General features: G+C 45.8%; 1 non-coding gene across 1 annotated transcript; it reads right to left on the bottom strand.

Moving 5' to 3' along the window:
• Positions 1 to 766: 766 nt before the first annotated feature.
• Positions 767 to 848, bottom strand: trnas-gcu (transfer RNA serine (anticodon GCU)). Its single transcript has one exon. It is a non-coding gene; the product is annotated as a tRNA-Ser (tRNA).
• Positions 849 to 9,914: the final 9,066 nt, after the last annotated feature.

Below are 9,914 nucleotides of genomic sequence, written 5' to 3'. Positions count from 1 at the left end.
ATGTTGATGTTACCTAGCCAAGTAATGAAACGTCTGAATATCAAAGTTACAGCTCAGCGAGCAAACCTACACCCTACATTTTAAATCATTTTTCATATTTATGTTGCATAAATCTGCGGTTATTGATCCACAGTTTAGTTTCACTCCATGAAGGTAACATGCTGATTTCTCCAGTTGTTCATAGTTCAATGTGATGCATCCAGTGTGTGCATAACGAGAGAGCTTGTTTCCCACATCTTGTGTTTATCTGTGCCTTATTTCCAGCATTCATCAATGGCGAGAGCAAGGGGCGAGGGCGAGACCAATCTGTAAGTCTTTCCGTGCCCATGCACGGCACCCACATTGGCAATTCTCCACTGTGCATATACAGCCAGTTCTCAGTGCCCCTAAACCCACGCCCTGCCCCTTTTGAAATATCTCCAATATTTTGTGCTGTCTCGCTGTGCTCTTCTCACCAGGATGCATTACTTCTACTCAACGTCCTTCATATTTCATCTGATAAAACATTCATTAAGAATCCCTTTGCATAAACATGCACTTCGCAGCTCTCGTTTTTTGATTTTCCTGGATGTCTTTCACACGAAAAAACGTTCACAGCACTGACTTGAAAAAGAAAATCGCGTTTCTTTTCATTATCCCAAAGCAACCTCCATTTCAAAGCAGTTTATTTAGAAGTCACAAACTATTCTTTGAAATTTTGTAATCATGTCAACTGACAATTGTAGTCCCAGTTTCAATCATCTGAAAACAGCACCATTGATGACAGCGACGAGAGTGGGATTCGAACCCACGCATGCAGAGTACAATGGATTAGCAGTCCATCGCCTTAACCTCTCGGCCACCTCGCCACAGAAACGTGGTAGGCTATGACCTTATCAATAATTGAATTGCATAAATTATGCAGAGCAGCAGATATTTCTCCCTGGTGTTGGTGAAATGAGAAATAACACAGTACGGTTCCAAGATGATGGTCTGACCCCTTGGTTGTGGGGCAAGTGCACTCCCACTGTCACACTATGCACACAGTGATCTGAACAAAAATGAGGAAATGAATATGTAACAAGGTCTGTTGAATTCTGTGAAGATTTGAAGTCAACGGAATGAAGAACCCGAGACAGCAGGAGGTGTTATTTCAATAAAGAGTTGGATAGAGCTCTTAAGGATAATGGAATCAAGGGTTATGGGGATAAGGCAGGAAAGGAATACAGATTGAGGATGTTCAGCCATGATCATAATGAATGGTGGTGCTGGCTTGAAGGGCAGAATGGCCTACTCCTGCGCCTGATGTCTATTGTATATTAAACTGCCTGTCAGGAATTGTTTTCCAGACTGGAGGAGAGTGCATAGTGCTCAATGTCATTATTCGGAAGACCTAATTTCAGCTCAGATGTTTTTGACACGCACTTGTGTACAGAACACACAATTTCAAAATCCAAAATATGGCTAAACTGACAAATGAACTCAACAATGCAAAAACCTTGATCTGTATCATTTTCCTGGGCCGTGTGATACCAAGTCACTGTATGATCACAGCAACACAGTGAGCAAGTGTCAGAAGGAAAATGAGTGCAGTGCCAGAGCGCATGCTGGGAGCAGCACGTGACACACGGGGAAGTGCATTTCCCACAACAGGAACACTTCCCAAACAGCGGAATGCGATGGAAGAATTCAGAGGGCGTTAACACTTTGAAAATTGATGCCAGGGACACAATGGAAATCTGTCATTGAGTCCGTTCAAGACGAAGATTTTAAGATTTCTACAGATGCAAAACAAAATAAAAAGCTCATGAGTTAGTGAAGGCAAAAGATGGAATTGTACGTTTCATCAATCGACATCTTTACAATGCGTACCACACCACTTTCCTCACTCGGGGACAGAACCACTGGTGAAGATGATCATATAATCCCCGTTACTAGCCATGGAATCAGAGAAACTCGGTTTCCCAAACGTTCAGGTAAAACCAGGAATGTGGAGGTAAGCATTAATGTGTTGCTCCTGTGCTGCAGGTGACCAGTGCACGGTATCTCTGTTCCAGTATAGTGGGCTGTGCTGTGCCGAAGTTTGAATTTTGAGCCTCACATGGAGCAGTTTCAATTTGTCGTCGTGTTGAGGAGTACGGACAGAAGGTGATATTGAGCAAAGCCCAGTTGATGGGAAAATACCCGTGTTTGTGGATTGAGGAACGACCTTTTCTGTGTAATGACTCCTTGATCAACAAACATACTGCAAGGATCGAAAACGTGAAGAGACATGTGTGGAGAGAGAGCCAAAGGTGATTTATCAGCAGATGGATAACGTTTCCCATGTGCACTGCGTTAAATTCCGGGATAATAGATGTTGAACTGGTTTCATGTTACACAGTTTGTTGTAAACTCACAAAGGTTATTGCAATAATAAAAAAAAACACATAAGATCGTTTGAATATTGTATTGAACTGAACTTTGGTCTGAGCATATTTTATCTTCAGTGGCATGCTGCAGAGAAGTACAGAGGGTGAACAATACAAAAGGACAGAGTCTTCTTGGTGGATTTCTTGGGTGGAGTTAAGAATGTACGAAATATAAATAACATCATGTGAATGTGGTCAACTCTTTAAAGTAGGTGTTGCGTCTCCAAGTGACGATTCAATTTCTACTCATTAGGATATCACTTCCGTCTGCCGTTATTTTACGACATCAGCTCCATTTACAGAGGTTCACCTTGAATACGACGCCACAACTTACCAATCCATGAACTTGTTACACTGAGTCTTATTCAGTTGTACGGGTTCATGAAATGTCTTTGTGTCTGAAGTCAACAAATTCGAAATTGTTACGCAACCACACTGACTTTCACTCAATGGTAAATTCTCTCCTTGTACGTTTGTTCGTGTATCTTTTAAAACACTGTGAAATCAGCTTTTCTACGTTTTATTTTTGGAAAGTCGTTCACGATTTAAATAACTCTATTGAGTGGAAGATACTCTCATCCAAACTTTTCTTAATCATTCACTAATGGTTTTCAAGCTCTAACGAAACTTATTGATTGGCTGGAAAGAGGGAATTTACTCATTCAAACCTCGCGTTATTTGAAACTCTCATTTGTTTACATCAAACTTGCGTGTTTCTGCTCCAGCATTTCCAGATCTCGTGAATAAACCCCTTCATTCTTTCTCTCATCCCGTTTGTATCCTTTCTGATATTTTTATGTCTCAGTAAACAACGTCACTTGGCTTTCTAATATCTTGCTATCCAGGAAACAGCGTCTGTGCTCTTTCTAACTTCTTCACATGATTTTGGTGGAGAATGAGGACAAGGATTACACACAATGTTCCCACTGAGTGTGATCAAACGATTTTATCGTTACACTATGAAATTTTTGCTTTTTAAATATGACGCCTCTATTTATAAACTCCAATAAGGTAAATTACTATATATCCAGTTCATGAACATCGTCTCCATGGAGACGAAAATTATCGATCACTTCCTTTATTCTTCCACGAAATGTCTGAAAGGTTTGTAAGGCCAACATATCTAAATCCCCGTTTCCGGAGTCAGTCTCAGCGATTTCTAAAAGGCGACTGAAGTTCAAATCCTTCATAGTGTGTCTCCCGTCATTCCAGTGCAGACTGGTTCTGGTCAGGAAATGCCATCACCAAAGGCCACCGTGGATCTGAAATCAACAGTTTTCACATCGTAATGGTCGTAGCTATTGTGTATCGTATGTCCATGTTCTTGTTCAATTTGTTCATCATTTCATGGGTCCCTGTATTGAATTCTACTGAATGATTAATTTGTGAATGGAGACATTCCCTTCACCACTCATTCGAAACTCCCTGGAACATTGAAAGATTCTACTCATACGCTTCCAGAGGACAGTCCTGCCATTACTGGGATGAATCAGTGAACATTCCCCACATATCCTCGAAGGCAAGGAATTCCTTTTCCATTTTAGGAGATCATAACAGCACTGAAACCCATGTGTGTGTTCATTATAACCAACACAGTTGCAGCAAGACTTGAAAACGAAGATTTTGCAATCTGCTTGCATTGGTTGTCCCAAATGTTAGAAACGAAAATCGCTTCTTAATAATCGCTCTAGACAAATTCAGGAAAACAAAGGTTTATTTACAAGTCTGCAGAGTTGGGCACCCTTCTGAGAAAAAGGCGCGCCGAGGCTTACAAAGTTTCTCATTATATACAGCACAAGTCCCTCCCCTCCTTGGCTCTAACGAGCCACGAGGTTCACATTCTTAAACCGTCATTATTCTCCATTTTGCACCCTTATCACAAAGTCTGCAACAAATGTCTCCAGAGTTGTTGTTTTTTTTACCCTGTAGTCTTATCAGTCAAAGACTTATTCTTCTCTGTCTGTGCTAGCGGTCTTATCAATCTGTAGCAGATGTCTCTCGAGTTGTTTTTCTATCCTGCAGTCTTATCAGTCAAGGACTCATTCTTCCCTGTCTGTGTTAATGGTTTCATCAATCAAGGACTTGTTTTTACTCTGCTCACAAAATGTCAGCATTTGCACAATTTAAATTATCCCACTTTTGAGTATACAAATTGTTTTAGAAAAGAAGCAAAAGTCTTGTCTTTTATTATAGAGCATCCTGTTGGGTCAGGCACATCTTAATTGTTTGAACCGAAATTGCCTCTCACAATTCCACCCTTTCTCTTTTTAAGATATGCATGACTAAGATAAGCCTCCCCTCCTCAAGGGCCCGGGAAGTCCTTGGTCTTTCGCAGCAACAGCACCTTAAGTTCCTGTGTCCCATGTTGTGGAACCGCCACTGCCTGGAGTCGGGACATATTTTTCTGAATTAAAAACTGAATATAGGGGGATAGGCAGGGTAATATGAGGAGAAGCATCACGGCCCCCCAACCACCAGCAACGCCGTGCGCCACGAACTACCACCCAGGAGACCATCCCACCATCCAATGCCACGAAGAGGACGCCAAGATTGTACTGGCACATGGGCCAATTTCCGAATTTCATCGGAAATTTTCAAAACCGCTTTACCATTATCGTCAATTTCGAGACAGCAGTTAGTCAGGTTAAACTTCCCGCACACGCCCCCCTCCAAGGCCAACAGATAATCCAAGGCAAGCCGGTTTTGATATATAGCAGCCCTCATCTGATCCTGCTGCTTAGCCAGCAACTCCAGGGCCAGGGCAGTCCGGTTAGTAATAACCTCTACGACTACTTGGAGCCTGATAATTCGATTTAACATATGGATAGGAGTACGGTACACCCATGATCCGTCCTGTGCCCATGTTGCTGGCCCGTAGAAAACAATAATCCGGGCCGGTGGCCACTCATCCCCCCATTCACCGACTTGGATATCCCTTGGCGACCTACGGAGGGAGTCAAAGAGTTTAATTCCCAAATCGTCGCCTTCCTCCCGGGGTAATAGGAAGAACGCAGGTCGTATTAGACCCAGGAAGCATACCCCATCCCATCCCATGGGCAGTGTGGAGTATGCCTGATAACCGCATATCCAAAATAGGCCATCTGGAGCAGGCCCTCCCTGCCTCACAACGTCATCCCACAGCTCCTTTACCCCAGGGACGCCCTCATAAGGACCTGGATCACTGCAATTCCAGTAATCAGCCCCCAGCTCGTCAGAGGAGGAATCAGTACGTAATGGAATGCAATTTCCATGACCTCGGTTTGCAATGTACCAAGTAATATCCTCAGGCCACCATACTCGCGTGGTCGCATCCAATACATTCTGACAGGGACTAACCCCTACCTCCACGGTCCCCTTGCCTTCAACACAGAACTGGCCCTCAGGGCTGTTCGTCAGTCTCCACCCCTGGCTTTTCCTTTCGTTGACATGAGTCCAAGTGGTTTGCAGCAATTCCCATATGTCTAAGCTTTGACCAGTCCACGGCCATTGTTCCGATATATGTGGCCCCCCACAAACCCAGCAATTGCTAACATTTAAAACAGTGGCTATTCTAGAGGTGAGATCAATAAACAGGTTTTGTGTTACATCAGGGAGTTCAATCTTTTCTTCTACCTCTTCGTTTCCAGATAGCACTTTAGAGACCACGACCGTTCCTTGATGGTCTTGCTCTTTCCCCAACCCCCGATCAGTGTTCTGTATCTTGGCCTCCTTGACTCTGTCAACCTGCACCCTGAGCAACACGGAGGATAGGCCCCACCTCCCAGTTTTGCTAACACACACCCAGCGGTCATTTATAGGGCATCCACGGATTTTGCCACCGTATCCTTTATTATACACCTGATAATAGGGTCTTCCACCCTCCCAACATTCGTGTCGTGCACTCACATCGTAACACCAAACGTCCACATGGGAGTGAGACACAAATGATCCCGAGTAAGATTCGAATTCCGAGCCTTACTGTCGTCCGACATTTGTCACATCTCCCCTCGCCCTCCCCCACATACAGGAGTAAACTGATCAATATCCCCACCAATACAGTCCAAGTAGAGTTCATTATCGCTGTCTTTTCAGTTTTACCACCAACGGCTTGTCCCCTTGCTCGCATGTCCAAGTGCTTTCTCCTTCAGGCGGAACAGGCCCCTTTATCCTTGATGCGTGGGCCCACCCTTTTTCTTTCATCCGAACAGCTGCTTCAGTTGTTAACAGAACCAGGAACGGTCCTTCCCACCGCGGCTGGAGCTTTTCGGCCTTCCAGGTCTTAACAAGTACCCAATCTCCGGGCTCCACCTTATGCAAGAGGAAGTCGAGCGGCGGAGTCTGAGCCAGGAGACCCTTCCTCCGGAGTTCTGCAAAAGAACGGGATAAGGCCAGTAAATAGTTTCTGACAAATACATCTCCCCCTTGTAGAGTGGGACATCCATCAACCTTACTCCAATATGGTAATCCGAACAGCATTTCATAGGGGGAAACCCCGACATCCCGGCGAGGTGCCGTACGTATCCTCAATAGGGCAATGGGCAGGCACTTCGGCCAAGGTAACTTAGTTTCTAACACCAGCTTAGTCAATTGGGTCTTGCGCGTGCCATTCATTCTCTCAACCCGACCAGAACTCTGAGGATGCCAGGGTGCATGGAATTTCCATTGGATACCTAGGGCAGTACAGATCAAATGGTGGAGCTTAGAAATAAAATGTGTCCCGCAGTCGGAGTCGATAGATTCCATTATGCCATATCTCGGGATTATATTCTCTAACAACAGTCGGGCCACGGTTGGTGCATCGTCTTTGGCAGTTGGGAAAGCCTCTACCCAGTGAGTGAAATGGTCTACTATTACTAGCAGATATTTCCATCGCTGCACTGGGGGTAATTCTGTAAAGTCGACCTGGATCCTCTGAAATGGCCTGATTGCGAGGGGCTGACCACCTGCTGGCATAGAACGCATGGCTTTCTGGTTAATACGCCGGCAAGTGGGGCATCCGACTACCTCTTGTTGGGCTAATGTGTATATCCCCCTGTATACATAGTCTCTCAGGATCGTGTCACACATGGCTTGCACCCCCCAGTGGGTCTGATGGTGTAATCGGTGCAGAATACCCCGGGTGATCTGTTTGTTCAGTACTTGTCTCCCATCAGGAACCGTCCACTTCCCGTTAGTATCTAGTCGGGCACCCAATTGATCCATTTTATCAATCTCCCCTTGGGTGAAGACGGGTTGTTTAGCGAGCCCTTCCCTCAACGGTATTAACGTTAACAATTGGACGGATTTTTCGACCGCTGCCCGCTTGGCTTCCTCATCTGCCAGCCGGTTTCCCACCGCTTCCGGTGTCGACCCCTTCTGGTGGCCGGGTACATGGACTACTGCGAGTTCCGTAGGTAACGCCAGGGCTTCCAACGTTAGGCTGATCATTTGTTTGTGAGCTAATTCTTTTCTCCGGGAAGTTATCAATCCTCGCTCTTTCCAGATTTTCCCGAAAGTATGAACGATTCCGTATGCATACTTTGAGTCAGTATATATGGTCCCCACTTTCCCTTCCAACAACTTCAGGGCCCTCTGGAGGGCGTACAACTCACAGGATTGGGCTGACCACTTCCCGGGCAGTCGTCCGGACTCGATCGTCTGTTTCGTTGCACCATCTATGACAGCATAGCCACTGTACCGTACCCCACTGATGCACCGGGAGGACCCGTCGATGTACAGTTCCTGTCCTTCACCCAGCGGGGCTTCTTGCACGTCCTCTCGGCTCTTGGTCTGCAAGTCTACAAATTCCACACAATCATGCTCCTGTTCCCCATCTGCAGGACGTCCGCATAGAAACTGGGCTGGGTTGCAACTGAGATCTTTTGCAAAATTGAGATCGTCCCCGGTCATCAAAATCGTCTCATACTTCAGGATGCAAGAGTCTGTTAACCAGCGGTGAGCCTTCTGAGCCAGTATGGCACTAACCGAATATGGGGAATATACTGTGATCCTTCCTCCAAAGGTAAGTTTTCGGGCCTCTTCCACTAACATTGCCGTAGCTGCCACTGCCTGTATACAGGTCGGCCATCCACATGACACAGGGTCTAACATTTTTGACAACAATGCAACCGGCTGACGTTTCCCTGCCCGCAGCTGGGTAAGCACACCCTGGGCAATTCCGCCGGCGCTATTGACATATAACTGGAACTGTTCCTTCAGGGTGGGTAAAGCCAATACCGGAACTCGGATCAGTTTACTTTTAATAATATTAAATCGCTGCTCCTCCTCATCTGACCAGTCCACCTTTTGTCCAACTTGTCCCAGTTTGTCGTACAAAAATTTTACTAAAGTGGTGTAACTTTCAATCCATATCCGGCAATACCCTACTAGCCCCAGGAATTGTCTGATTTCCTTCTTCGTCCTGGGTATTGGCATACCCGTAATCCCTGATATTCGTTCTGGCGTGATACGGCGATGCCCCTTACTGACTTGATGGCCCAGATATCTTACTTCTTGCTCCACGAACTGGAGTTTTGTCCTGGAGACGCGTAGGCCCTGTTTCCCCAGGAAGTTCAGCAGGGCAATGGTGTCTGCTCGTACCTCCTCTTCTCTTGGTCCTGAGAGTAAGAGATCATCGACATATTGGAGCAATTGATTCTCCGCGTTACACCGAAATCCTCCTAAGATCTGCTCCAGTATTTGTCCAAACAAGTTGGGTGACTCCGTGAATCCCTGCGGCAAGACCGTCCATCTTAACTGTCGCTTTCGTCCTGTGAAGGGATTCTCCCATTCAAAGGCAAAAAGGTTCCGACTTTCTTCGTCAAGGGGGCAACTCCAGAAGGCATCCTTCAGATCTATTACGCTGAACCATTCATGTTCGGGGGAAATTTTACTCATTAACGTGTAGGGATTGGGTACCACCGGGTACCTAGCCTGGACAACTTCATTCAACCCCCGCAAGTCTTGCACCAGCCTATATGTCCCATCCGGCTTCCTCACAGGGAGTATTGGAGTATTGAAAGGGGACATACATTCCTCCAGTAGTCCATCTGTGATTAATCTTTCTATCACAGTTTGTAACCCCTCCTGTACTTCCATAGCAATATGGTACTGTTTCCTTCTTACCGGGCCTCTTCCTGGTAACATGGTGATTTGGAGAGGTTTGATGTTTAGACCCCCTCTGTTCCCTTCTCGGTACCATACTTCCGGGTCTATTTGTTGATCATCTTCTTCGGTGAGGGCGAACAACCTTACCACCATTTCCCCGTTACTTGGTACCGTTCCGATCCCTAGTTTGACCTGCAAGTCTCTTCCTAACAAATTAAACCCCGCCGATGGCAGTAGAAGGAGGTCTCGTTTAGTAGTTCTGTTTTCATACCCAATTTCCACGTCCTCCACCACTGGGACTTGCAATGTCTTTCCTCCAATGCCAGATACCCCCATAACATTTCTTCCTGCTCGGGCGCCGGGGGGTATTTGGATTATACTTGATCTTTCGGCTCCCGAGTCCACCATAAATGTGATCTCCGATCCTTGGGGTCCTACTTTCAAGTTTACCGGGGTTCC

Source organism: Chiloscyllium punctatum, chromosome 52 (assembly GCF_047496795.1).
Source record: "Chiloscyllium punctatum isolate Juve2018m chromosome 52, sChiPun1.3, whole genome shotgun sequence".
Classification (NCBI taxonomy): Eukaryota; Metazoa; Chordata; class Chondrichthyes; order Orectolobiformes; family Hemiscylliidae; genus Chiloscyllium; species Chiloscyllium punctatum.
This window is presented reverse-complemented; position numbering and strand designations above follow the sequence as displayed.